Source organism: Panthera pardus, unplaced genomic scaffold (assembly GCF_024362965.1).
Source record: "Panthera pardus isolate Hobbes unplaced genomic scaffold, ASM2436296v1 HiC_scaffold_5, whole genome shotgun sequence".
Classification (NCBI taxonomy): domain Eukaryota; kingdom Metazoa; phylum Chordata; class Mammalia; order Carnivora; family Felidae; genus Panthera; species Panthera pardus.
Window position 1 is genome coordinate 5284142 of NW_026526980.1, and position 25686 is coordinate 5309827.

At 52.8% G+C, this 25686-nt stretch overlaps 1 long non-coding RNA gene across 1 annotated transcript in view; it reads right to left on the reverse strand.

The window, feature by feature from the left end:
* LOC109278334 (uncharacterized) overlaps positions 1-25686 on the reverse strand; it is a 66048-nt gene that overhangs the window by 32774 nt on the left and 7588 nt on the right. The window contains exon 2 of the long non-coding RNA XR_008419386.1: positions 22311-22489. This is a non-coding gene — a long non-coding RNA (uncharacterized LOC109278334). The remainder of the gene's footprint in view (positions 1-22310; positions 22490-25686) is intronic.

A 25686-nucleotide genomic window follows, 5' to 3' on the forward strand; every position in this document is an offset into this window, starting at 1 on the left:
GATGCGCGGTTTGCTTTGGCCTGAAAAGCATTTCACAGTTGTTTGATGAGCTGCCCACATTTGAAACTTGGCAGTTGTCGTGTTTTTAAAAAAAAAACAACTTTCTAAGCGTCTTTTGAAACAAAAAATAGAAATCACGAGATCTGGCCACACGGACCCTGCTTCTCCCCTTCTAGGAGGCTGGGGACAGCTGCTGAAGACTAATGCCACCCCCTTTGGACAAGCCCGTGCTCTCTCCTACCCACCCCCCACCCCAGTTCACCTGCTGGGTTAGGGTGGCTACCCAACACGGTTTGCCCAAGACCATCCCAGTTTTTTAAGTTTTATTTTATTCTTTTAACACCGCCCCAGGGTTTTTGGTGTTTTTTTTTTTTCAGTTTATTTATTTTGAGAGCGAGAGCGTGCGTGTGTGAGCGTGCATGAGACGGGGAGGGGCAGAGAGAGGGAGAGAGAGGAGCCCAAGTAGGCTCGGCGCTGTCCGTGCAGAGCCCGACACAGGGCTCAGTCTCACAACTGTGAGATCATGACCGGAGCCGAAATCAAGAGTCGGACACTTAAACCGGCTGAGCCACCCAGGCGCCCCAACTCTGTCCTAGTTTTAAACTGAAGGTCCAGGACCCGGGAAACCCCTTCGGTCCCAGGCAAACTGGTGACGGTTGGTCACCCTGCTGGGCCCGGGGCCTCATCACCCGCTGTCCCTGCTCCCCTAGCATCTTGCACTACAGAACCTCACCCCTGCTTTTGTGGGGTGGCTGGTGTTCTCGGCCACAGTCTGTAACCATTTCTCATTCCGCCCACATCCTCCAGGGCTAACACCAGCCCCCGCTTCCCACGGGTCCTTGGCGAGATGAGAAAAAGGAAGAGTCTGAATTCTTTGCTAACCTGGACTCACTCCCCGCCCACTCTTGTCCTTTCTTCCGGAGACCAGAGGGCCTCCTGCTGTTGCAAACATCCTTCCTTTTCTGAAACAGCTCAAGGGGGGAAAATGGGCTGGTGAGATTTTTTAACGTGTTCATTACTAAAAACAAAAAGTTAGCAAACTCATGGCCACCTGCAAAAACTTGCTTTTTAAAAAAAATTTTTTTTAAGTTTATTTGTGTATTTGGAGAGAGACAGAGGCAGTGTGAGCGGGGGAGGGGGAGAGAGAGAGGGAGAAGAGAGAATCCCAAGCAGGCTCTGCACTGTCAGCACAGAACCCGACACGGGGCTCAAACTCATGAAACCCTGAGACGGTGACCTGAGCTGAAACCGAGAGTTGGATGCTTAACTGACTGAGCCCCCCAGGTGCCCCTCAAAAATTTTCTTAATAACCTTCGTATTTTAATAGACTCTCAGAGTCTGTGAAGGTGGTTCAGAATGTTCCAGGGACACTCACATGCACTTCCTGTATCATTAACGCCTTCCTGGGCACTGGCCGCAGGTAATGAACCAACACAAACGCGTTCTTATGAACTGCAGTCTGCTTTCTTCGGAGTTCCTTTGTTTTTCCTAATGTCCTTTTTCTTTTCCAGGATCCCAGTCAGGACCCCACATTATGTGTAGCCATCACGGGTCCCTAGGCTCCTCTGGGCTGGGGACAGTTTCCCTGGTTGGATCCCCTTGACGGCTTTGAGAAGTATTTGTCCCGTACTTTGTAGAATGTCCGTCCATGGGGATTTGTGTGATGTTTTCCTTGCGATCAGAACAGGGTTGTGCGTTTGGGGAGGGAGACCACAGCAAACAAGGGCCATTTTGTCACAGTCGTATAAAGGGTATATGCCTTTGGGGCGCCCGGGTGGCTCAGTCGGTTGGGCGTCCGACTTCGGCTCAGGTCGTGATCTCATGAATGTGAGTTCGAGCCCCATGTTGGGCTCTGTGCTGACAGCTCTGAGCCTGGAACCTGCTTCAGATTCTGTGTCTCTCTCTCTCTGTCTCTCTTTGTTCCTCCCCTGCTCGCACTCTCTCTCATTGTCAAAAATAAAGGAAGATTAAAAAAATTTTTTTTTTTTTTTTAATTTAAAGGGTAGATGCCTTCAAGATGACTGATCACCGCTGGTGTTAACCTCACCAGGCTGATGGAGGCAAATTATTTGGAATTCTGCATGGGAGATTTACTCCCAGTTAAGAAAAAAAAAAAAACAAAAACAACCAGTTATCAGCAAAGCCCCAAATTCTTGGCTCCCAAGGCTGCAGACTCCAGCCAGCTAAACAGGGTCTGCCAGAGGAGAGCGAGCCCCCTCTGTGCACCAGGCCTGCGTGAGGCATTTTCATTTCCCACACGAGGCTGCTTGCTGGCAGAATGGGGCTGGCCTCCTCCACTTACTAGATGAGGCTCAGAGAGGGGACCGCAGAGCCGCGGGGCCACAGGGGGGCAGCTGTCCCGTTTGAACACACCGGATTCCCACCCGTCTCTTTGCAGGCTGTGCTTGCTAAAGCCACCTGCGGGCGAGCAGGAAGAAACCCAGGCCACGCAGGGGGGCCATTATACCAGCCTGGGTCCTCTGCCCTCTGTTCACGGGACACCACGGGTGCCCACGTGTGTGCACCTTCAGAGGCCTCCCCCCTACAGCTCCAGAAACTCCAGTTAGGAAATTTAAAAGGTCAAGAGAGGAGCTGCAGGACGCCCCGCCTGAAGGCGCCACCTGGCACCGTCCCTCCCCTTCCCCTTTATACAGGGCATGGTGGCATAGTGGGTGCCCACCGGCAGGGAAAAGCCCCTGCATTTCATTCAAGGAGGCTTGACTGCTCCCTGGATCATGCCCCGAGGCTCATCGCCATCATCCCCCTGACCCCCTAGCAGAGCAGGGCTGAGCATCGGTGAAACCAGAAAGGCTTACTCCTAAGGGGGGACCTGGCGGTCCTGAACCCCACTCTTGATCTCCAAGTGCTCCCTGGCAGCAGCACCGGACTGGGAGAACCCTCAGGTTGTAATGTACCCCTTGGGAGACTCGGGCTCCCAGGCCCTCTGGGGTCCTTCTTTGTAAAACGGGGTAAGAGCTGGCCCCCTGCGGACTGCCCAGTCCTGCGTTCCCTTCCCCCCACCCCACTCCGAGGCCGGCGGGCCCAGCAACCACGCCCCCGCGCCCGCCTCCTGTGACAGCAGCGCCCCCTTCTGGCCGGGTGCGTCCTGGCCCCCGTGGCGCATCCCTTGCTCTCTGCTTCCCCCTGCAGGTCATTCGGGGGAGGGCAGGTCCGTTGAAAATCACCCCGAGAGAGACCAGAACCCAGTTTCCAGATTTGGGGCACTCCCGGCTTCAGATCCGGGCTCTTCCACCTACTAATGGAAACTTAAGTGTGCCCCTGACCGCATCAAAACTTAACCCGATGCTCTGTCATTTGTAAAATGCATATGACGTATTTTTTATATCTTTATTTTGGGTTGAGGCATAAAACCCTTACAGAAATAAAGACACGTATCTTACTTAAGTCCCGGCTCAACGGACCCTCATAAAGAAAACACACTGGAGGTGGGGGCGGGGTGCCTGGGTGCTCAACTGGTCAAGCGTCTGACTCTTGATTTCGGCTCAGGTCATGATCTCATGGTTGTGAGACTGAGCCCCACGTCACGGTCCCTGCTGACAGCAGGGAGCCTACTTGGGATTGCCTCTCTCTGCCCGTCCCCCCCCCCCGCGCGCTCTTTCTCTCTCTCAAAATAAATATATAAACATCAAATAAAAGAAAACACACTCGGGAACTACCCAGGGCAAGAACCGAAACACTGTCAGCATCCCAGAAAACCCCATCCTCCTCATCCCCAATCACTGCCGCCTTGCTTCGTCCCCCCCACATGCAGCCACCAGCCTAAATCTCAACACTGCCTGCCAGGTGCATTAATACTAACCCCCCCCCCCCAGCCCCCCGCAGGATTGTGATGAGGATCGGATACAGGTAATGTGAGCCACAAACCGTTGAGTGTGTACGAAAGCGCCCCATGCGTGCCTCCCTTTCTCTCCCACACTCCCCACGCCCGGTCAACAGGGGCAGAGTCCTTCCCTCAGGGCTGTTTTTGTAGCCCACGCTGAGCGCGACAGAACGGCCGGCTGAATGGCCAGTGAGCAGAACATCTGTGCCTCTCTGGGCTAACATCTGCCCAGGAAATGACTGCCCCGGAGCCTGGTCCATTCTGCATCCTCAATGCTGCCATTTCCACCCGCCCACCCCTGGGTCCCTTCCCCGGGCTAGCCTCTCTCTCTCGAATTCCTGCCTCATCCTTCAAATGGCCCCCAGGCTCCGCTTCCATCCGCCCTCGGAACTGCAGCCAAGGTTCTTTTTTTCTAAAACAACAGATCTCATGAGCCATTCCACTGCCCGCAACACTCCAAGGCTCCCTAGCACCCTAAAGATAAAGTCACGCCCTGCCCAGCATTCAAAATATTTCACTTCACATCTGTTTGAATGGCTGTGAGAGAGAGAGAGACAGAGATAACAAGCATTGGCAATGATGACACACAGTGTGATCTCATACGCGGAATCTAAAAAAGCTGAACTCGTAGACGCAGAGAACAGGTCGGCGGTTGCCAGAGGCGGGGGTAGGGCTAGGGAGCGGAATGGGTGAAGGTGGTCCACAGGTAGAAACTTCCAGTTATGAGACGGGTAAGTCCCGGGCATGTCGCGTACAGCATGGCGACCACAGTTAACAATACCGTGTCCTATATTTGAAAGTTGCCAAGCGTAGATCTTAAAGGTTCTCATCGCGAGAAAACTCAGTTGTAACTGTGTGTGGTGAAGGATGTTAACTAGAGTTACTGTGGCGATCGTTTTACAATGTAGACCTATCTCGGGGCACCTGGTGACTCAGCTGGTTAAGCCTTCGACTTCAACTCGGGTCACGATCTTACAGTTTGTGAGTTCGAGCCCCACTTTGGGCTCTGTGCTGTCAGCACAGAGCCTGCTTCAGATCCTCGGTACCGCCCCCCCCCCCCGCCCCCGCTGCCCCTCTACCCCTCTCTGAAAAATAAATAGATATTAAAATATATATACGGGGGCACCTGGGAGGCTCAGTCGGTTGAGCGTCTGACTTCGGCTCAGGTCATGATCTCACGGTCCGTGAGTTCGAGCCCCGCGTCGGGCTCTGTGCTGACAGCTCGGAGCCTGGAGCCTGCTTTGGGAGTCTGTGTCTCCCTCTCTCTCTACCCCTCCCCCACTCTCTCTCTCTCTCAAAAATGAATAAATATTAAAAAAATTAATATATATATATATATGTATATCAAATCATTATGTCAGACAACTAAAATTAGTACCGTGTTAGGCCAATTATATCTCCGTAAAACTGGAGAGAAAAATCTTGTAGTGCAAGGCCCTGTCTTGTCTCTAATCCAATCATTTACCGTTTCCTGTTCCATCCTAGCTTCCTGCATGCTAAATTCGCTCTGTACCCCCTCCTCCCGTGTGATTCCTGCATCTGGGCCTTTGCACCTACTGTTCCTGCTGCCTGAAAGACCTCACCTTTATCTCTGTCCACAACTCGTCTTCCAGGGCACAGGTGAAAAGACCTCTCCTCCCTACTCCCTGTGCTGCCCAGAGAAGAGTGGGTCCCTCCTTCCACTTGTCCGTCAAGCCTCTGCCCAGTCTCCGCCTCCTCTAGGAAGCCATTCCTGACTACCCCCACGCCCCCAGAATCCTTCCTTTAGTCTCGGCACTTGTGCACGCTGGGTCGGGATATACTGGGGGTATGCTGGGTGGGGATGTACCGGGTTATTTTTGGTCTCTCTGCCTTTGGGGACCGTGAGCTCTGTGAGGTCAGGGGCCCGTGTCTGAGCACGCGGGTGTTTCCCGCACCTTCCCAGGGCCTGGCATAGAGCAAGAAAATCAGTTGGGGGTTGGTGCGTGGACAAAGGAACAAACGAACGGTTGAACGCACGAATCTGGATGAGCGAGCCAGAGCTTGGGAGCACAGGAATGGCGACTGAGCGCCACTGAGAGGGGCCTCTTGGCCTCGTGGGACGTGGAAAGGGCTTGGTTCCTTTCACCTGATCGGAGCCTCGGTTTCTCCAGATGCCAACTTGGGATAATAGTAATACACTTCTCAGGTGGTTGTGAGGACTGAAGGGGGTCACATCGTTGGTTCTACCTGCCAAACTGTCACCGCCTGGACCCAAGCGCCTGATGTGGGGGCTCAGGACGGGATACGAGGAAAGAGTGTCTAGGGCACATTGTGTCCGAGGCCATTCAAGGTCACCCAGCCGGGAGGCCTGCGCTCCCTGTCCTCAATCCTCCAGGCCCCTTGCCTAACACGGGCACCAGGCTCTTCCTCTAGCAGAGCACCCAGGTTTTGCCTGGATCTGGCGTGAGCTTTTCTCAGCCCCCCAGACTTCCCAGGGCTGCCCGCATCCTGTCCCATCCATCGGTGTCACAGCCATCTGGCCCCAGGTCCCCCCCACTTCCCCATCCCCCCGCCCCCTACTTCCCCACCCCACACCCTACACACCCCGCTGTTAATAGGCAACCCCTTCCCCGCAGACAAGTTGACAGAGCCCTTTCATGGGCATTGTCTTCAGGGGGCGTCACAGCCACCCAGGAAATGTGAACTCGAGGCCTGTTTTCACAGCAGCAATGACAGCTGACATCTACTGAGCAGTTAATGTATGTCAGACCCTCTGCCAAGAAGAGCCCGCCCCTCCTCTGCTAATTTAATCTTTAAAAAAAAACAACAAAGCAAGATCCCCAGGAGGTTGGTTCTATTCTCCCACCTTCTAGGTGGGAAGACTGAGGCTCAGGGAGATGCCGTGACTTGCGCACGGTCTTGCGCGGGGAAGCGGCAGACCTGGGATCCACACCCAGACTGAACGACTCTGCAGCCCATGTCTCGGTCCACCGGACACGGCCCCCGGTGGAGGCACAGGGAAGGCGGAGGGACATAAAGATCGAGGCTTGGAGGGATTCTAGATCAGAGAGGCGGTCACGGGAAGCTCTGAGAGACGCTCAAGAGGGTGTCAGGGGGCAGAGAAGCCCGAGGAGGTGTGCTTAGCAGGGGAGGCAGCCCGACTAAAGGCTTGAAAGTGGGGGTCTGAGTCAATGTCAGTGTCACATCCGAGAGGGAAAGCGTCTGAGAGACTGAGAAAGACACCCAGAAACACGCGCGCGCACACACACACACACACACACACAGTGTGAGCGTTGAGACCTGTCTGTGATCTGGGCACGCATTAGCATGACTGTGTGTGCACAGACACATACGTGCGTGTGCACATGTGTCAGTGTGTGCATACCGTCAGGAAAGATGATACATTTTGAAACAGGCAAATAGATAACAGGCGCCTTCTCTGTGCGTCGTTTGTGGTTATCGCGGCCTCTCTCAACTTTAAGGCATCTTACAACTCTTAGGTCGTAGCAAGCCGATGGTAATGCAGATTGTGCCCGGATACACTTTACTGCCCTGTGGGTAAGGACCAGCTTTGCACCTGTTTGTACATCCCCGGCAGCGGTCCTGATCGCCCACGTGTGTGTGCTTTTTAATTCTCCTTGAGGTCGGTCGTTACGTCGTATTAGTTCCCTCATTAATTGAGGCGTTAAAGAAAATCTTTGACACACGCTCAAGGATCTTATGTTTGCACGGGAGTGGTGGGTTTCCCTTTGCAAAAAGCGGATCCTTTGATTGCACTCATGTGCCCGCCCTCTCAGGGGCTGCAAAGCTGCGCACAAGCCACCCCCTGCCCTCGCGCCCCTCACCGCCTCTGGCCTGTCCAGCTGACCGCACACAACATCCCCCTGGGGCGGGGACGCCAATTGTGACATTCGTCAGCACTCTCCGCGTGCCCAGCTCTGGACCGAGCTATTTAAATGTCTGAGCTATTTAAACATCATCCCACGCTCCTATGGGGCAAGCGGTCTCATTACCCCCGCTTGACAGGTGGGGAAACTGAGGCTCAGAGCCTGTGAGAGAGCTAGAGAGGAAGTGGTGAGGCCAGGCTTTGCAGCTCAGTAGTCCGACTTCTGCGTGTGCAGCTTCCTCCACTGTCTACAGGCAAGAGGGTTTGTGGGACCCTCCTCCCCCTCAGACCTGGTGCAGACAGAAATAAGTCCGGTTGTGAAGGATCCTGTTTGCGTGTCGTGATTTTCCCATCAACCTCTGGGAACTGGGCACCTGGGATCGTCCTGGGTGGGACCGAGGGGCGCACTGTGGTGCCGGCGTGTGACCACCTCCTCTCCAGCCCGACTTCCTCTCAGACTCCATCCCAGAGCAGGGCCCAGTGCATCCTACCCGCTCCAGGGCTGCCACAAGCTGAGCGCCAGCACTGGCCCGGAGCAGCTGGGGGACGCTGTCCCTCTGCAGGTCCGCAGGGACACAGCCACTCCGAGTACGACGACCGTGTGCCAGTGCCACCCGGGTACTTCACACGCCACTCCGTGTCCTCACCATCGTTAGGCAGGCCCTGCCTCACTGCCATTGGACAGAGGAGAGGACCGAGGCTCAGAGAGGTTAAGCAACTTACCGAAGGTCAACAGGGCAGAGCTGCAGTTTGAACTCAGCTCAGCGTGTCTCCTAGTCCCGGGACAGAGTCGGGCTGCCTTCCCCGGGCTTGCAGGGGCGGCGGTCCTTCTTATCCCAGCCAGAGCCCAGAGGGGACTGCAAGCAGTCGGCAACAGTGGATACTGGTCCCTCGGCCCCCATCCGCTCCCTGCCCGGGGATACAGGCAGTGCTTTCACGGGGAGCTGGAGGTGGCCCCCTTCTCCAAGACCAGTCTGGGGACACCGGGACTTCCCGATCAGCTGCGACTGGAGCATTCTGCTACAGGGATGCTCCTCCCTACCTCGGCCTCCGTTCCCCAACACCGGGATCCTGCTCCCTCTGCCATGCACAAAGCTAGCTCATGTGCTACCGTACGGGGTGCGAGGTTAGAAAGAGCCGCCCCCCTCTGCTTCCTGTCTCAGCAAGTGGCACTTCCACCCACACGTGTGCACAAGCCAGAGAGCGAGGAGGCCTCCTTACCACCTCCCTCTGCTCCCCTCCCCCACCTCCAAACCCTCCCAGTGGCAGAGACTGCCGGCTGAGCCCCAGCCTCCGCCATCCCTTCTCCCCGGCGTGATAGAACCTCTCATGTGGAGCTGGGTATGGCCACTCAGAATTAAACTACATTTCCCAGCCTCTCTTGTAGCTAGGTAGGTGTCCTCAACCGATTAAATTCTGGCAAATGAGAGGCACGCAACTCCCCGGGAGGTCCTCCCCCTTCCCTGCTCTCCCTTCTGCTTTCCCTTCCCACTCGTCATAGTGCAGGACATGGTGTGATCCATTTGGACCACAAGAGCAAAGGCAGTAGCATGGGAATGGCAGGGCAACAAGGCAGAAGGAGCCCGGGGCCTTAACACCCTGGACCAGCCAAACCAGAAGGAGAACACTTACACCAGGACTATACAAAAGAGGGGACATAGAGTTCTATCTTGTTTAAACCAGCACTTTGGGACTCTGAAGTGGCAGGTGAATCTATGTCCCAACGAATAGAATGACCAGGTTCTGTGTGTTTTATCTCCTAATTACCACCCACGTTCATCTTCTTCTTTCAAATCTCCACCAACTTCACCGCAAAGGCATGGCCCCCTCACTCCCCTCACTTTCTGAGCTCCAGCCTCATGGGCCTTCTGTCAATTGCTTACATGTATCATGCTCGCACCTGCCACAGGACCTTAACACATGCTGCTGCCTGGAACACTTCTTCCTCCTCTCATCATCTAACCATTTCCCACTTTTCCTTCAGATCTCAGCATGACCACCACTTCTTCCTCAGTGACTGAGGACTCAGGGAAGTCCTCAGTGACTGCCCTGACTAGGGCAGAGCCCTTGTGACAACCCCCCCCCCCCCGCCGATAGCATCATGAATTCCTACATAACATGTGCCACAGTTACAATTAAAAATCCCATGAGGTCCCCTCAATTTTGCTGGGAATCTAAAACTGCTCTAAAACAACAGTCTTAGGAGAGTTAACAAAACCAAAAATTGTATGAGAGCATCTAGAAATCTGTCTTCAAAATGCACTGCCCAAAGTATGAAATTCTGCATGCCAGGCTTTTGTTGCTGCACTGCTGGAAACAGCAGAAAACTGGAAACAATCCAAACATCCACTGAGAGGGAACTGGTTGAATAAACCGTGGACTGCCACATAGGAGAGCACTCTACAGCCGTGACAAGGAGCAGGGAAGTTTTTCTGCCACTGCCCTGGAGTGATCTTCGGGATGTGGGATTCATGTGAGAAAATAAAAAAACAAAATCCACGGGACAGAAGTGTGTTCGCCATCTTTTGAATATGTGCGTGGGGTATATACACCCTTGCTTCTTTTTTCAAAAAATACACAATGGAAGAATAAAGCATAAACGAACAAAAATGGTCACCTGTGGAGGAGGGAGGCAACGAGTAAAGGGAAGGGGACTGGAAGTTAGTCCTCCCCGAGTGTATCTTGTTTCTTATTTTATATATGTAAACAGCTTACAAGAGTGTAAAGCAAAGACAAGAAAAAGGAATCCCCTAAAATATTAAAAAAAAAACAAAAAACGAGTAAACCTGGCTGAAAGTCAAGTTGGCAACCACACTAAAAAGGATGATTGGAAGTGATTTTAAAACAGCACTTTGGTTGTACATCCCTAATGGGCTTTATCCTAAGGACCAGAGAATCACAAAGAAACAGAACCACAAGGCAATCTTCAACTGCCCTCCATCATTTTATAGGTAGTGATTATAGTGGTATCATTATGTTGAAACTATTACCTTTATAATATAGGCTGAAGAGAAAAAGAGATACAAAGGCAGAATCGAAGGAGTTAAATGACAACCCTGTCATCTTGAATGTGAATGAGTTCTCACTTCCTCCAGCTTGAAGCCCCGACTCCGTGAAAACCCAGTGGCAGTGAGCACCCCTGAATGTCCAGACTGTGGTCCCTAATTCCCAGGGATCACCCAAAGGAACAGGACTCCCATGAGAAACAGCTGATTCCAGGTAGAAAGTGTGTAAGATGATCCTAGGAGGGCCGTATGTTATGTTCATTTTACAGATAAGGAAAGCGACTGCCAGGGAGATTCAGCGAGCTGCCCAAGGTCATGCAATGGGTAGGGGGCTGTATGAGGATCTGAACTGGAGTCCATGCCCTTAGCCATCTTCTCAGTTGCCTCTTCATTAATGTTTGGATGTTCAGCATCAAAGTAAAAAAGGAAAATGAGGATAACAGCCCCAAGCTTGGCAGAGGCCAGTCGGGTTGGGGGGCGGGGAGTTGGGGGAGGAGGAGGAGGAGAAGGAGGAGGAGGAGGAGGAGGAGGAGCGTTCAGAACCACGGACAGCACCCCCAATCACTACCCCCCTCATGGGTTCAGCTGTGCCTATACCCAGGGTGCTCAGGCTTGATCAGGGACCGGCTGGGAGGTGCAGACCCAGGTGTCATTATGCCAGCCTTTCTACTGGCCGCTCGTCACACCCTCCTGATGTGCTTGGGGCCAACCAGGCTCTCTCCAAGACCACCACCTTAAGAGCAGGGATCACCACTGAATTCCTCACGGCGCCCAGACAAGAGGCATTCTCACTGCCCAGATGGGGAAACTGAGGCTCAGAGAGGCACTACGCTGACTGAGGTCAGGCCACTGGGAAGCAGCTGATTCTGGCAGCTGATTCTGGTCATTCCCCTTGCCCACCCCGCTTTCCTCTTGTTGGCTCTTTGGAAGGCTGAGAGTGGGGTGCTGGTGGCCCATGCTGAGCGTGAATCACCCTCATCTTGTGTGTGTGTGTGTGTGTGTGTGTGTGTGTGTGTGTGTGTTTGAGATTTCCCCAGCTGCAGCTGTGAGCTGGGGAGAGGAGTCTGGGTACATGAGCTCCAGGCAAGAAGGCTGCTTTTCCCAGCAAAAAAGGAGCAGTAAGCCTGGCATGACTCCCGCCCTCCTCATCCATACAGCACCTGACCAAGTCTACCTCCAGAATATTCCTGGGCACTGTTCTGTCTTCACCCTGACCCAGGCCACCATCAGCTCTCTCTCTGAGAAGCCGGCGGATTGTAGATATGCTTTGAAGGTGGGATTGACAACACCTTCAGGAGATGCACAAATGAATATATTTAGCTGCTGCCAACGTCAACGTGCCTCCGGTTTTCTACCCAGACCTAATTTTATTTCTTTGCAGACAACCACTGAAGTGGAAATCCCAGGCTCTCCATAAGGCCTGGAGGCTGGGCCAAACCCTCCCCTCAAACATCCCCTACCCACCCATCCCCCACCCCACCCCCCACTTCTGCTGGAGGCCATTAAAGAGGCAGCAAATCAATCAAGGACTCCACACTGTGTGCAATGATCAAAATGCGAGGAAATAAAGAGGAGAGAATCATTATAGCTTAAAAGGGATTTAGGAGATCTACCAGCCAAAAGCAATGTAGGACTTTGTCTCCCAGGGTGAACCAAGCACCCATCAAAATACACTCAGGAAACAATGACAGGAAGGTGGGATTTTCAAGGATATTAAGGGATCATGAACTTCGGGTAGGTGTGAGAAGGGTAATTCCATGAAAATGTGGTTACTGAAGGGAGAGTCCTTATCTTCTAGAGATATGTTCTGAAGGATTTATGGATGAAATGACCTAACAATATGATTTACGACAGGATAAGCCAGCAGCCGTGGGGAGGGCCCCCTACCCTCCCCAGGGTGGCAAGTGGGCGGGGCTGGCCCCGAATCAAGATCATCTAGAGGAAGCTGCACCTGAAAAGAAAAAAAAGAAAGAAAAGAAAGAAACGTGGAGGAAGTTGCACCTTTCCCAGAAGACCTACTTCACATGATTGCAGTCAACGCCCTGTGTCAGGAACGGGGCCAGCCTGCGGTTTACCGATGCGGAGAAGAACACGGCGGGACCCGCCCACTGGCCCACTGTGTGGTGACACTTGTTGATTTTTATACTATAACCCTCTGTACTTTTGTGAGTGTGGTGGGGGGGAGTGGGTAATGAGGGTTTGGGTTACCCTGTGTGGTTCAAACCCTGCCTCTGACACTTCTGTGACCTGGGCGAGTCACAGTGCCACTAAGTGCCTCAGTTTCCCCGTCTGTCAAGCAGGGGATGACAATGTCAGCCTGACGGGGCCGTTGTGAGCCACAGGAGTCCACACTGAGAACAGAGCCTAGCATGTCACTCGTGAAAAAGAAATCCTAGCTCTGATTACTGCTACGAGGTAGCATTTGAGCGTTTACGCGGTATTTTTTACTTTTCATTTGTCTGAGCCGATCTGGACCCCACCTCTGTGGAGGAGGACACAGGACAGCCTGAAGGTTTTTTTTTTTAATCTATTTTTTTAATGGTTATTTTTGTTTTTGAGAAAGAGACCATCAGCAGGGAAGGGACGGGGACAGAGGATCCGAAGCTGTCAGTGCAGAGCCCAACGCAGGGCTCGAACTCAAGACCCATGAGATCATGAGCTGAGCCGAAGGCGGACCCTCACCGACTGAGCCACCCAGGCTCCCTCAAACTGAGGGCTTTTTCAACAGATGGGGATGTAATTCATATGCCATGCAATTCGCTCATTTCAAGTCTCAGGAACTGCCAGCGGGCAGGGCCTGGGGTGTTCTTTAGGGACCCCGGGGAACTGTCCGCTGGCCCGGCTTAGAGATACGTCGCATGTATAGCAATCACGTGAGCTGTATCTTTAGAGAAAGGTGCCCACAGACCCCAGTGCGGCTTTCTCGAGATCAGTGATAACCTGCCACAATTTCCCAAGAGGGAGGGAGAGACAACCTCTACCTACATAGGAGGGATTCGAGCTGCTACGAGGCCCATTGAGGGGCATTTAATGACCAGCCCCTGGAAGAAGGGCAGTGAGGGAGGAGTCGCACGGCTCTGGGGTGTCTGACTGAGCCACTGGGGAGCTGGTAGTGACATTTACCACCATGGGAAAGGGGGACAGTGAAGGGAGGGGTAGGAAAGGGACAGAAGAATCTGTAACTCCCATCAGAAAACTGTCCTGAGGGGGCACCTGGGTGGCTCAGCTGGTTAAGCACGGGATTCCTGATTTCTGCTCAGGTCATGATTTCACGGTTCGTAGGTTCGAGCCCCGAGTAGGGCTCCACACATGGGATTCTCCCTCTCTCTCTCTCTCTCTCTGCCCCTCCCGGTTCACAAGCACACACTCTCTCTCTTTCTCAAAATAAATACATAACCATTAAACATACACACACACACACACACACACACACACACACACACACACACACACACACCCAAAACTGTCCTGAGGCTCTGACAGGGTTTGACAGGCCTTTGGGATGAGACTGAGCTGATTTCAAATCCTGACTCCTGCCTTCTGAGTCACGTGGCCTGGAGAAGCCTCGCTGGCTGCCTGGGTCTCCTGATCTGCAAAATGCAACAGCTATGAGGCTCTGGGGGGCTCAGACCCGGCAGGTGGAAGGAGGTCCACGCGTGTGGCCTTCACCCTGAGCACTAGCTCCCCTCTCTGGCTCAGGTCCTGGGGAAACCCCACCCAAGGGAACACCTACAATGGGGGAAAGGGGTGATGCTGGAAAGACCCTGGGAAAGGACTGACACAGGGCACTGCGGGTGAGGGGCTTTCCATGCTCAAGTGGAAGGGAGATTCTGGTGGCTGAGAGGAGAGAAACCTGCCACACCTCCAGGGTCACGGTGATGATAGTCTCCACTCTCCCCTCCCCCCACCTCTGCTTGGCCCCCATCACATCACTGTTCCAGTAGTGATCCCTCTCTGAAATCGCTCATACAATTACCTTATTAACTTGCATGTGCCCTGCCTCCTTCTCTAGGATGTCAGCTCTTCCTGTGGCGACCTGTCCCCAGGACTTGGCATGTGCTTCCTGAATGGCTGAAGGGACACTCCCCGCGGGGGGCTGGGCTAAGCAGGACAGGGGCTTCCTGGGAAGGAGCCCCGGGTTCCCAAGGAAGCCTGGGAACGGCAGCGGGCTCTCAGCCCAGAAGGCAGGTGAGGTTCCCTGCCCAGCGAGGGTCACCCAGCAGCTCCCAGGAGGGACGGCAGGGTGGGCCTCAAAGGTCTCCTCCCCAGGGCACCAATTGCTGGGATTCTGGGAGGGAGAAGGGTGTTGGCTCCTGGAATATGTTTTCCATGGGGACAGGGTCAGCACCCCTTGTGTCCCCAGGCCCCTGGCTCTGGGGGGACTCCTGTCTGTTTGGTGACTGGTGGGCGGCCAGGGACTCCGGGCTCATCAGACCTTGTTCCTGACAAGGGGCTGCTCCTGGCTGGCCTGGCCCCTGCTTAGGCAGGACCAGGCCTCACCCTGGGTCTGCCTGTTCTTCTCTCTGCAGAGCCAGTCCCCACCCGGCTGGGGGTGGGGGGTGGGGGGTGGGGGTAGCTCTTTGCTCAAAATCCTCTGAACTCCTCATCCTTCCATCCTTGCCTCAGTCCCAGTGGCTCAGGGGCTGTAGGAGCCTCCTCCCTGTTCTCTCAGCCCCTTTGATCTGTTTTCCATGTGGCAGAACAACACGGCCATGTTCTAAAATTTGACTGGAGTCCCACCCCAGGGATGCCAAATCCTTGCATGTCCTGGCATTTCTCTGAGGGTAAAAGTTCAACCACCCTCCCCTCAGCCCCGACCCTCCCACCCTGGTCTCTGTGCTATGGTGTCTCACATGCTCCCCTCTACGTTTTCCTTGACCACTGGGCCTTTGCACATGCGGTTCCCTCTGCCTGGTTAGTTGTTGATTCTCAGCTTGCAGATCAGGCCTCAAATGTCACTTCTTCTTCTTTTAATGTTTTATTTATTTTTGAGAGAGACACAGACAGACAGAGGGAGATTGGGGGAGGGGCACAGAGAGAGGGAGACACAGAATCCGAAGCAGGCTCCAGGCTCTGAGCTGTCAGCACAGAGCCCGACGTGGGGCTGGAACTCACAAACCGCGAGATCATGACCTGAGCCGAAGTCGGACGCTTAACCAACTGAGCCACCCAGGGGCCCCTCAAATGTCATTTCTTCCAGGAGACCTTCTCAGACCCCTAGCGAGGTCACATCCCCCTGCTACACACTCGAGGGGCACCGTATTTGCCTTCAGGGACTGTATGGGGTAATTATATAACTATTTGTTTAACATCTGCCTCCCCTTAGACCTCGAGTGCCCGGGGCGTGGGAACCCTCTCTACCCAGCTTCCCCCAGGACCGCACCTGGTATCTCAAAGTTTGGGGACTGGGAAGACAGGTTCATTCCTTCACGCACTCATGCGTTTGCTTCCAGTAAGCGCTTACTAAGAATCCACTGTGGCCGGGCTACAAAGTTGGTATAGACCTGACCCCAGCCCTGTGGGGCCCACAGAGCAGGGGTGCAGGGAGGGCTTCCTCCTGCGAGTCTTAGACAGTGGGCAGGGGGTCTGAAAGGCTGGGGAGGGGACCACTAGGCTCGGGAACAGCCCATGCAAAGATGTGGAGGCCGGGAAAGACACGCACAGTTGTGAGTATGTGGGGCTGCGATGCAGGGAGGGAGGAAGGGGGCAGAGAAAACAAGGACAGACGGAAAGGCTGAGGCCCCAGGAATCAGAGCAGAAACTCAGGGCCTAGGGCCACCTTCCTGCCTCAGCAGCTCACTTCCCTCTAGCCTCCCAGCCCGGCAGCTCAGGGCCCGCAGGAGACATGCTCGCTGGCTCCAACCCCTTCCCTCGGGGGCCCCTAGCAGCAGGGACAGGGCCTGGCAGGGGCCCAGGGCAGTGTGCGCGGGTTTTCCTCAGTGCATCAGCAAGCAGGGAGCCCTGAGGGGCACCAGCTCTGCTCAGAAATGATCCTCATTTTCGGGCACACCCCAGTCGGCCAGGGCTCTCGCCGAGTGCTCAGGCCGCCCGTGGACCAAGCCCAAGCTACAGATGGAGGAAGCGGGGCTTGGGGAGGTGTGGGGGGTCTCAGAGCTGGGATGGGGCACAGTCAGGCCTGAACCCACAGACCGCGTGGCTTCGAGTGCAGAACAATGCTCTCTCAGGAGCCGGTTCCGTGTGGGGCAGTCTGGTCCCAGGCAAATCCCCTCCCCTGAGTCACACGGGGCCTGTTGGGGCTCAAGGTGATCACAACAGCTTCAGTGCTTCTAGGTCCGGCTCTGAGCGTTCTGTGCACACGAAGGCACCGACCTCACCATACCCCAGAGGCCGGTACTATGGTCAGCCCATCGGCCCATTCCAGAATCACAGGCATTTCCTGACAGGACAGGCACACTGCCTGAAATCGCAGCATTTGTAGAGACCCTGAGGAGCCTGCCGGCTCCGGATCACCCTGAACAGGAAGGAGCGGCTAGCTGGCTGGGCACAGAAGGTTCTGGGGCTTGGAAGGTGGGTTGTGCTATAGGAATGTGCCCTCTACCCATCTCTCATCTCACACGTGGAGGCCAGCAGGCCAGTTCCATCTTGACTCCTGGCACCACCTTCCCTTCTGGAAGCTTCTTCCTGCCTGGAGGGAGATCCGAGGGGGCAGAGTCCCGTCTGGACCCTTGTGCCCCGGTATCCCAACCACAGCCTCATCCCCAAGCACAGGGTCTCAATCCCTGCAGGGGTAACTTCTCAGCTCTCCCTGATTACGTTATATTCTTGTTACTATATTGCTAAATTGTAATGACCCCATATTAATGAAATATGATATCACTATACAGGATTAGTCTATTATCCTGGTAACTTTGGCAGGGAGGTCTCTCGGACCCTACCATCTAGTAATATTGCCATCTGGGACTTGAAATTTCCCTGAAGTTAGTAGTTCTTATTTTCCACCTGTTTATAAAAGCTGCTCATGAACCTGAACTGTTTTTTGGGAACAGCACCCACACTGCGGGGTTGTGAGGACGATCGGATGAGTGGGCCGGCGATCGGGGGGGTCGGCGCTCAACCAACGGCAGGTTCCGTTTCTCTAGCTCGGCAGCACCATGTTTTCATATGTTCCAAATTATTCTTTAAAATCAAGAAATCAAACAGAATAAGGCCTATCCATGTGTGATGATGGGAAGTGAGTTCTAAGATATATTTTCAAGTAAGAAGCGCAAAGAACAGCATGTATAGAAGATCACCATCTGTATTTTTAAAAATGGGGATATCTCATTCATGCAACTCAAGAGCAGAAAACATCTCATTTAAAAATGGGCAGGGGCGGGGTGCCTGGGTGGCTCAGTCGGTTAAGCGTCTGACTTTGGCTCAGGTCACGATCTCGCGGTCCGTGAGTTCAAGCCCCACGTCGGGCTCTGGGCTGATGGCTCAGAGCCTGGAGCCTGCTTCCGATTCTGTGTCTCCCTCTCTCTCTGCCCCTCCCCTGTTCATGCTCTGTCTCTCTCTGTCTCAAAAATAAATAAACTTAAAAAAAAATTTTTTTTTTAAATAAAAATGGGCAGGGGGATCCGAGTAGACATTTTTCCAAAGACGTACAGACAGCCAAGTATGTGAAAGTACTTGCCAAGTATGTGTACAAGGTACGTGACAAGGGGCTCAGTGTCACGAATCGCCAGGAAAATGCAAATGAAAACCAAGACGAGGTGCTACCTCACACATGTACAAGGGCTATTAAAAAACAAACAAGGGGCGCCTGGGTGGCTCAGTCGGTTGGGCGTCCAACTTCGGCTCAGGTCATGATCTCACGGTTCATGAGTTCGAGCCCCGCGTCGGGCTCTGGGCTGACGGCTCAGAGCCTGGAGCCTGCTTCGGACTCTGGGTCTCCTCTCTCTCTCTGCCCCTCCCCCACACGTGCTCTGTCTCTCTCTGCCTCTCAAAAATAAAAAAAAAACGAATAAAAAAAATTAAAAACCAAAAAACAAACCAAAGAGGAAACCGGTGTCGGCGAAGATGCGGAGAAAAGGGAAGGAACCCTTGCGCGCTGCTGGTGGGAACGCAAATTGGTGCAGTTCTCAAAAAGTAAATAAATAAAAATAGAACTGCCATGTGATCAGTAATTCCACTTCTGGGTATAGATCCAGGAAATGACATCACCGTCGCTAAAAGATACGGATTCACTGCAGCACTATTTCCAACAGCCAAGACATGGAAACGACCTACGTGTCCATCGATGGATGAATGGGTAAAGAAAATGTGGTGGATACGTATACAGCGGAATCCCACCCGGCCATAAAGAAAGAAGGAAATGCTGCCATTTTCAACAGCGTGGATGGAACTTTGAGGGCTTCCCGCGAAGCGCAATCAGTCAGACAGAAAGTTAAATGTTGTGTGATCTCATTTACACGCAGAATCTGAAAAGGCCGCATCATGGAAACAGAACAGGTTGCTGGTGGTCAGGCACCAGGGCCAGGGATGGGGCCGGGGGTGGACGCGGTGAAGGCGGTCAAAAGGTTCAAATTCCCGGTTACAAGAGAAGTAAGTCCTGGGGCTGTCGCATATACAGCATGGCGACGACAGTTAATAATACTGTATTGTGTACGTGAAAGTTGCTGAGAGAGTAGATCTTAAACGTTCTCATCACAAGAAAAGCACCTCTGTAACTCTGTGCGGTGACCGACATTAAGGCCACTTACTGTGGTGATCTTTTTGCCATGTATGCAAATATCGAATTATTATGTTGTACACCTGAAATTAATATGCTGATTATGTCTCAAAAAGATAAATAAATAAAAAGGAGCAGGGGAGCCCGGGCGGCTCAGCTGGTTAAGGATCTGCCTCTTGGTTCGGCTCAGGTCATGATCATGCTGTATGTGAGTTCGAGCCCCACGTAGGGCTCTGTGCCAACAGCATGGGGCCTGCTTTGCATTCTCTCTCTCCCTCTTTAGCTGCCCATCCCCAACTCGTGTTCTCTCTCTGTCTCTCTCAAAATAAATAAACGTAAAATATATATACCAAAAGAATGGGGACATGTCTAATCTGTCCATCCACCCATCCATCAGGATATGTCTGGAAGGGTGCACAGGGGACATATAATGTACCCCTGGACCCCCACCCCTCACGCTTTTCTCTCTCTTGTCCCTCTCCCTAAAACGCACATGGCATACTATACACTTTACCTCCTTATTTGTCGTCTGTCTCTTCCAGAGAAGAAGCCCCATGAGGGCAGGGGTGTTTGTCCACCGTGTTGGCCGCTGTGACCCCTGAGCCAGAATGGCGCTGTCCCAGGGGGTAACCAGCAGGCACAGGTGACGACTGAGCACTTGCAATGGGGCTGCTTGGGACAGAGATGTGACATGAGTCAAATACACACTGGGTTTTGAAGGCTCCGTGTGTGCTATGACTCAACTGTGTCTCCCTCCAAAACTCATATGCTCAAGCCCTAATGCTCACTTGGTCAGAAAGTGACTGTATTTGAATTTTTTTAATGTTTATTTATCTTTGACAGAGAGAGAGAGAGAGAGAGAGAGAGAGCGCGAGCACAAGCAGGAGAGGGGCGGAGAGAGAGGGAGACACAGAATCCGAAGCAGGCTCCAGGCTCAGAGCTATCAGCACAGAGCCCGACGCGGGGCTTGAACTCACGAACTGTGAGATCACGACCTGAGCCAAAGTCAGGCACTTAACCGACTGAGCCACCCAGGCGCACCTGAATGTGACTCTATGTGGAGACAGGGCCTTTAAAGAGGTGATGAAGGTAAAATGAGGCAGTTAAGAGGGGCCCTAATATGATGTGACTGGCGTCCTTATAGGAGGAGATTAGAAAACAGGGACACAGGCACAGAGACAACACAACGTAAGGACTCGGCCAGAAGCAGACCATCTACAAGCCAAGGAGAGAAGCCTCAGGAGAAACCAGTTCTTCCCGCGCTTGGTCTTGAACTTCCCGCCTCCAGAGCTGTGAGCAAGTACATTTCAGGTGTGTAAACCACCCAGCCTGTGGGACTTTGTTATGCAGCCCCAGCAGGCTAGCCCGGGATGAAAAAACAATGTAAGCTATCTCATTAATAATTCTTAAATTGGTTCCACGTCCTGGGTTTGGATATAGTAAACTAAAGAAACATATTATAAAAATTAATTTCACCGGTTTCTTTCTACTTTTTTTTTTCAAATGCACCTCCTTGAAAAGTTAAAATTTCACCTGCGGCTCTCATTTGAGGCTCGTGATCACATTCCTATCGGACCTCACAGCCTAGCATGGTGTCTGGAACATAGTAGGTACTCAACAAACATCTGATGGATGAATGAATGAGATCGCTGGCTTTGGGAAATGACTGGGGGACAGAAGGGAGGGAGCCTGGCTCGTCCCTTTGGTTAAGTATCTTGTTAAAAAAAAAAGATCTAAATTAAAACATGATAATATACTCCTTGCGATGACTTAATATATTAGAACATAAGTGACATTAACACTCATGCACTTAAAAGATGCCCCTCATGGGTATAGACATAATAGCCAGCCAGCAGGTGCTTCAGATGGAGTGCGGGAAAGTTGTGATTCAGAGGGCAGGGGCATCCCTCCCCACACCCAGCGTCAGGCGGGGAAGCAGACCCCAGAGTCCGTGCACAAGCCCCTTCCCCAGGATGAACAAAACACAGGTGGGGCCCAGGTATAGCCCTCAGGGTCAATGACCTAAGTACCACCCATCCCAAACTCCCTCCAATCCTCCTGTCTGCTTCTGGGGTTTGCTTTGTCCATCTGTAAAATGGGCACATTTGGCTCACACCGTTAAAAAATAAAAAAAAATTCTTATTATGGAAAATTTCAAACATTGGCAAAGGCATAGAAAATAGAAAGGGAGCCTCTAAACACCACACTTACCCTCAACAACCGTCAACTCGTGGCCAATCATTTTGTTTGACATATACACCCCCTCTCCACCTGATTTTTTTTAAGTTTTGTATTTATGTAAGTAATCTCTACACCCCAGGTGGGGCTCAAACTCTCGCCCCCAAGATCCTGAGTTGTACGCTCTTCGGACAGAGCCAACCAGGCATCCCTCCACCTGATGATTTTAGTTGTTGACGTTTATTTATTTATTTTGAGAGCGTGCGAGCAGAACAGGAGCACAGAGAGAGAGGGAGAGAGAGAGGATCCCAAGCAGGCTCCGCCCTGTCAGCACGGAGCCCGACATGGGGCTTGAACTCAAAACCGTAAGATCATGACCTGAGCTGAAACCGAGAGACGGGCACTTAACCGACTGAGCCACCCAGGCACCCCTCCACCTGATTATCTGAAAGCTTATCTCCAACCGTGGTATTATTATACCAAAAAAAAGTGAACAATTATACCCTAATATCATCCAGGATCCCTGCGGTAATTTCCCTGAATATCAATGAAAAAACCACAATGTGTTGTTCAAATGAGTGTGTCCCAATCGGGATCCAAACAAGGTCTACGCCTTGAACTTTTCTCAAATCTCCTTTAACACAGCTTCTAGATTACTCCTGCAGTTCCTTCGGTCCTGTCAGTATCCACCCTCCTATCAGTTATCTATCTGCTGCACAACAAATGGCCACATAGCTTAGCGGGTTAAAACAGCAAAAGTTACCTCACGGTTGTTGTGGGGCAGGAGTCTGGGCGTGGCCTCCTCCAGCTCAGGGTCTCTCACAGGCTCTCGGCCTGGGCTGTGGTCTCATTCGCAGGCTGGCTGGGGAAGAATTTGCGTCTGAGCTCACTCACTAGATGTTGGCAGCATTCGGTTCCTTGCCGTTTGGTCCCCTCCAACGTGGCAACTTGTTTCACCAAAGGGAGCAAAGGAGAGAGAGAGAGAGAGAGAGAGAGAGAGAGAGAGAGAGAGAGAGAGGGAGAGCAGTGAGTCGTGGGTCTCTGGCTTGTGTACCTAGAGAAGCTGCTGAAACACAGCTTGATGGGGCTCCTGACTCAGTAGGCTTGGGTGGGTCCCAAGAATGTGGATTTCTTTTTTTTTTCTATCTATCTATCTATCTATCTATCTATCTATCTATCTATCTATCTATCTATCTATTGAGAGAGGGAGGGAGAGAGAGGGAGAGAGAATCCCAAGCAGGCTCTGTGCTGTTAGCACACATGAACCATGAGATCATGACCGGAGCTGAAATCAAGAGTCAGACGCTTAACCGACTGAGCCTCCCAAGGAGCCCCGGAATGTGCATTTCTAACAAGTTCCCAGGTGACGCAGAGGACCATGCTTTGAGAAGTACTGTGAATTACAGGGACCTCCCTTCCTTCAGTTTTAATTTCTTCCTTACATTTTATCTGTTGGTGGGTGACTTAAGAATTCCCAGGTCAGGCCACTGATTTCAGCCCTGGTGGCGAATAAGAATTACTTGGCATGCTTTAAAAAAGATGGGGACTTAGAGGCCCCATTCAAGACCTACTGAATCAGAAAATGGGGTGGGAGTTTCAGAGATGGGTTTCTATTTCTTTTTAACATTTATTTATTATTGGGAGACAGAGAGACACAGAGCGTGAGCAGGGGAGGGGTAGAGAGAGGGGGAGACACAGAATCTGAAGCAGGCTCCAGGCTCTGAGCTGTCAGCACAGAGCCCGATGCGGGGCTCGAACTCACGGACCTGAGATCATGACCTGAGCCGAAGTCGGACGCTCAACTGACTGAGCCACCCAGGTGCCCAAATGGGTGTTTCTATTTTTAAAGCTCTGTGTGTGATCCTCCTGTGCAGCCAGGCAGGGTTGAGACCCACTGGGCAAAGAGAATGGGGGCTAACCCTGGCTAAGTCCCTTTAAATACTCACAGTGCTATCAATGACTGGGGTTTATTGGGGTGTCTCTCACATGACAAGCCCTGCACTTGTATCTTCTTGTCTCACTGTCACCAGGGCAATTGCGAGGCAGGTGTGATGGCTCATTACCCCCGTCCCACAGATGACAAGAATGAGGCTGACACAGAAGGGACTGCACCAAGGTCACCCAGTGTGGGGATTTTCAAGTATATTCCATGGGGGATTTTCAAGTAAATTCCTTGACACCCCTTCCCTCAAAAAGTGGAGCTGTGAGCTGGACTTAGTGACCACTTCTAGGGAACAGAATATGGTAGGAGTGATGGGGGGTGACTTCCGTGATGAGCATTCTTGCTCCCTACCTGGAATCACTCAGGCTGGGGAAGCCGGCCGCCATATTGCAAGGCCACTCAAGAAGCCCATTGGAGAAGCCCTCGCCGTGAAAGAACGGAGGCCTCCTGCCTACAGCCAGGTGAGTGGGAGCCGCGTGGAGGTGGGTTCTCCGACCGTGAAGCCTTCATGTGACTGCAGCTCTGGATGGCCTCTTGTCCGCAGCCTCATGAGGGACTCTGAGCCGGAACCAACCAGTTGAGCCACTCGGGAATACCTGACCCATAGAACCTCCAAGAAAAAACATGCCTGCTAAGGGTTGGGGAGTTTGTTGTGCAACGATAAACTCATACACGCCAAAAGACAATCTCAGGTCTGAGTGGTTCTGGGGGACTCCACTCTTACTCCGGCCCCTCAGGCAGAGTCTTCCAACAGGCAGGTGTGGGGGACATGGGCTTTGTAGTTTCAGGGATGGGTGTTCATGAGTCCCTACCCCACACATGTGCAGACCTGGGAGCCCTCTGCCCCCAGCCCATGTCCCAGCGTGGCCGCAGACTGACCATGGGAGGTCTCCCCCTAGCAGGGCCCCGCGTTTCCTGGGGCACTGGACTGTAAGGGCCACGGAGGTGGGGACAGGACTGGTGGTCACCACAGAAGCTTATGGGGCACATAGCAGGTGTTCAATAAACAGCCGTTTCATGAATCATCCCCTTGAACCAGCTTCTTCGGGGGGACGTGTTGGCTGATTAGAAGCCCTTTTTTGCATGCAGCACATCAGGGGTCTGTCTCCTGCAGGAGGCTGCAACTCCCTGAGGGGTCACTCTGCCTTTATACCCTAAACGGGGCTGGGACACCGTCCCTGGAGGAGCAAATGTAGTAACAGCACCTCCAGCGATCAGTAACTGGAAAGTGACAAAGCTGGGTTCAAAGGCAGCTCTGAGCCCCTTGTCTACTGGCGGCCACAGGCCTACAGCACGTGCTGGAGTCTCCGTGTTCTCTCGGTGGGAAGCCCCCAGCCCTCTGATGTAGACAAGGGGGCTGTGTGCTCAGGCTCAGCTGTGGATAAAAGCCTCGGGGAGCCGGGCCTTGGGAGTAATTCCTGCCTGACCCCAAAGCCACCCCAGGCCCAGATTGGCAGCTGTGAATAATGGATGACCCTGGGGGAACATTATGGCCCATGATTCATCTGGTCTATGGCCTATGGAGGGAGAGGCTGGATGGACTTCCCCAACAGCCTCTCATGAGTTCAGAGTCAAAGGCAGGGGCCCCAGGGGAATCGGGGGAGGGGGGGGTCAACCTCACTGCCTACCGCCACTCCATTTCAACCTTCAGATGCTTCCTCCTGGAGAGGCAGCCATTCCGCTCCCCAGGCCCAGGGGCTGGACTCTGGACTACGGAGGAAAGGAAGGGAAATGGCTTTGATGGGTGGTGGTGATGGATGAGGGGTCTACAGCCAGACTGCCAGGGTCCGAGTCCTCTACTGCATGCTAGCTGTGTGCCCTCAGAGGATTTACTCATCCCCACTGAGACTCAGTTTCCTCATCTGTAAACGGTAGGGAATAACATCTATTTCGTGGAGTTGCCAGGGGCCCACTGACTTAATAGCACATATCAAGTACTCGGCAAGTGACCTGGCACACAGTAAGTGCTCAATAAATGCTAGTCAGTGTTCTTATGCTGTGTACCAGGCAACGTTGGGAGCATTCTGCATATTTTAACTCATATAATCTCCATACCCAGGGCAGTATCCACTGTTGTACAGATGAGGAAACTGAGGCTCACAGACATGAAGCTTAAGATTTCACAGGCGACAGTCCATGCGAGAAGCAGAATTTGAAAAAGCAGAATTTGAGAAAATCCGGTGAGCAATTTCCAGTACACTC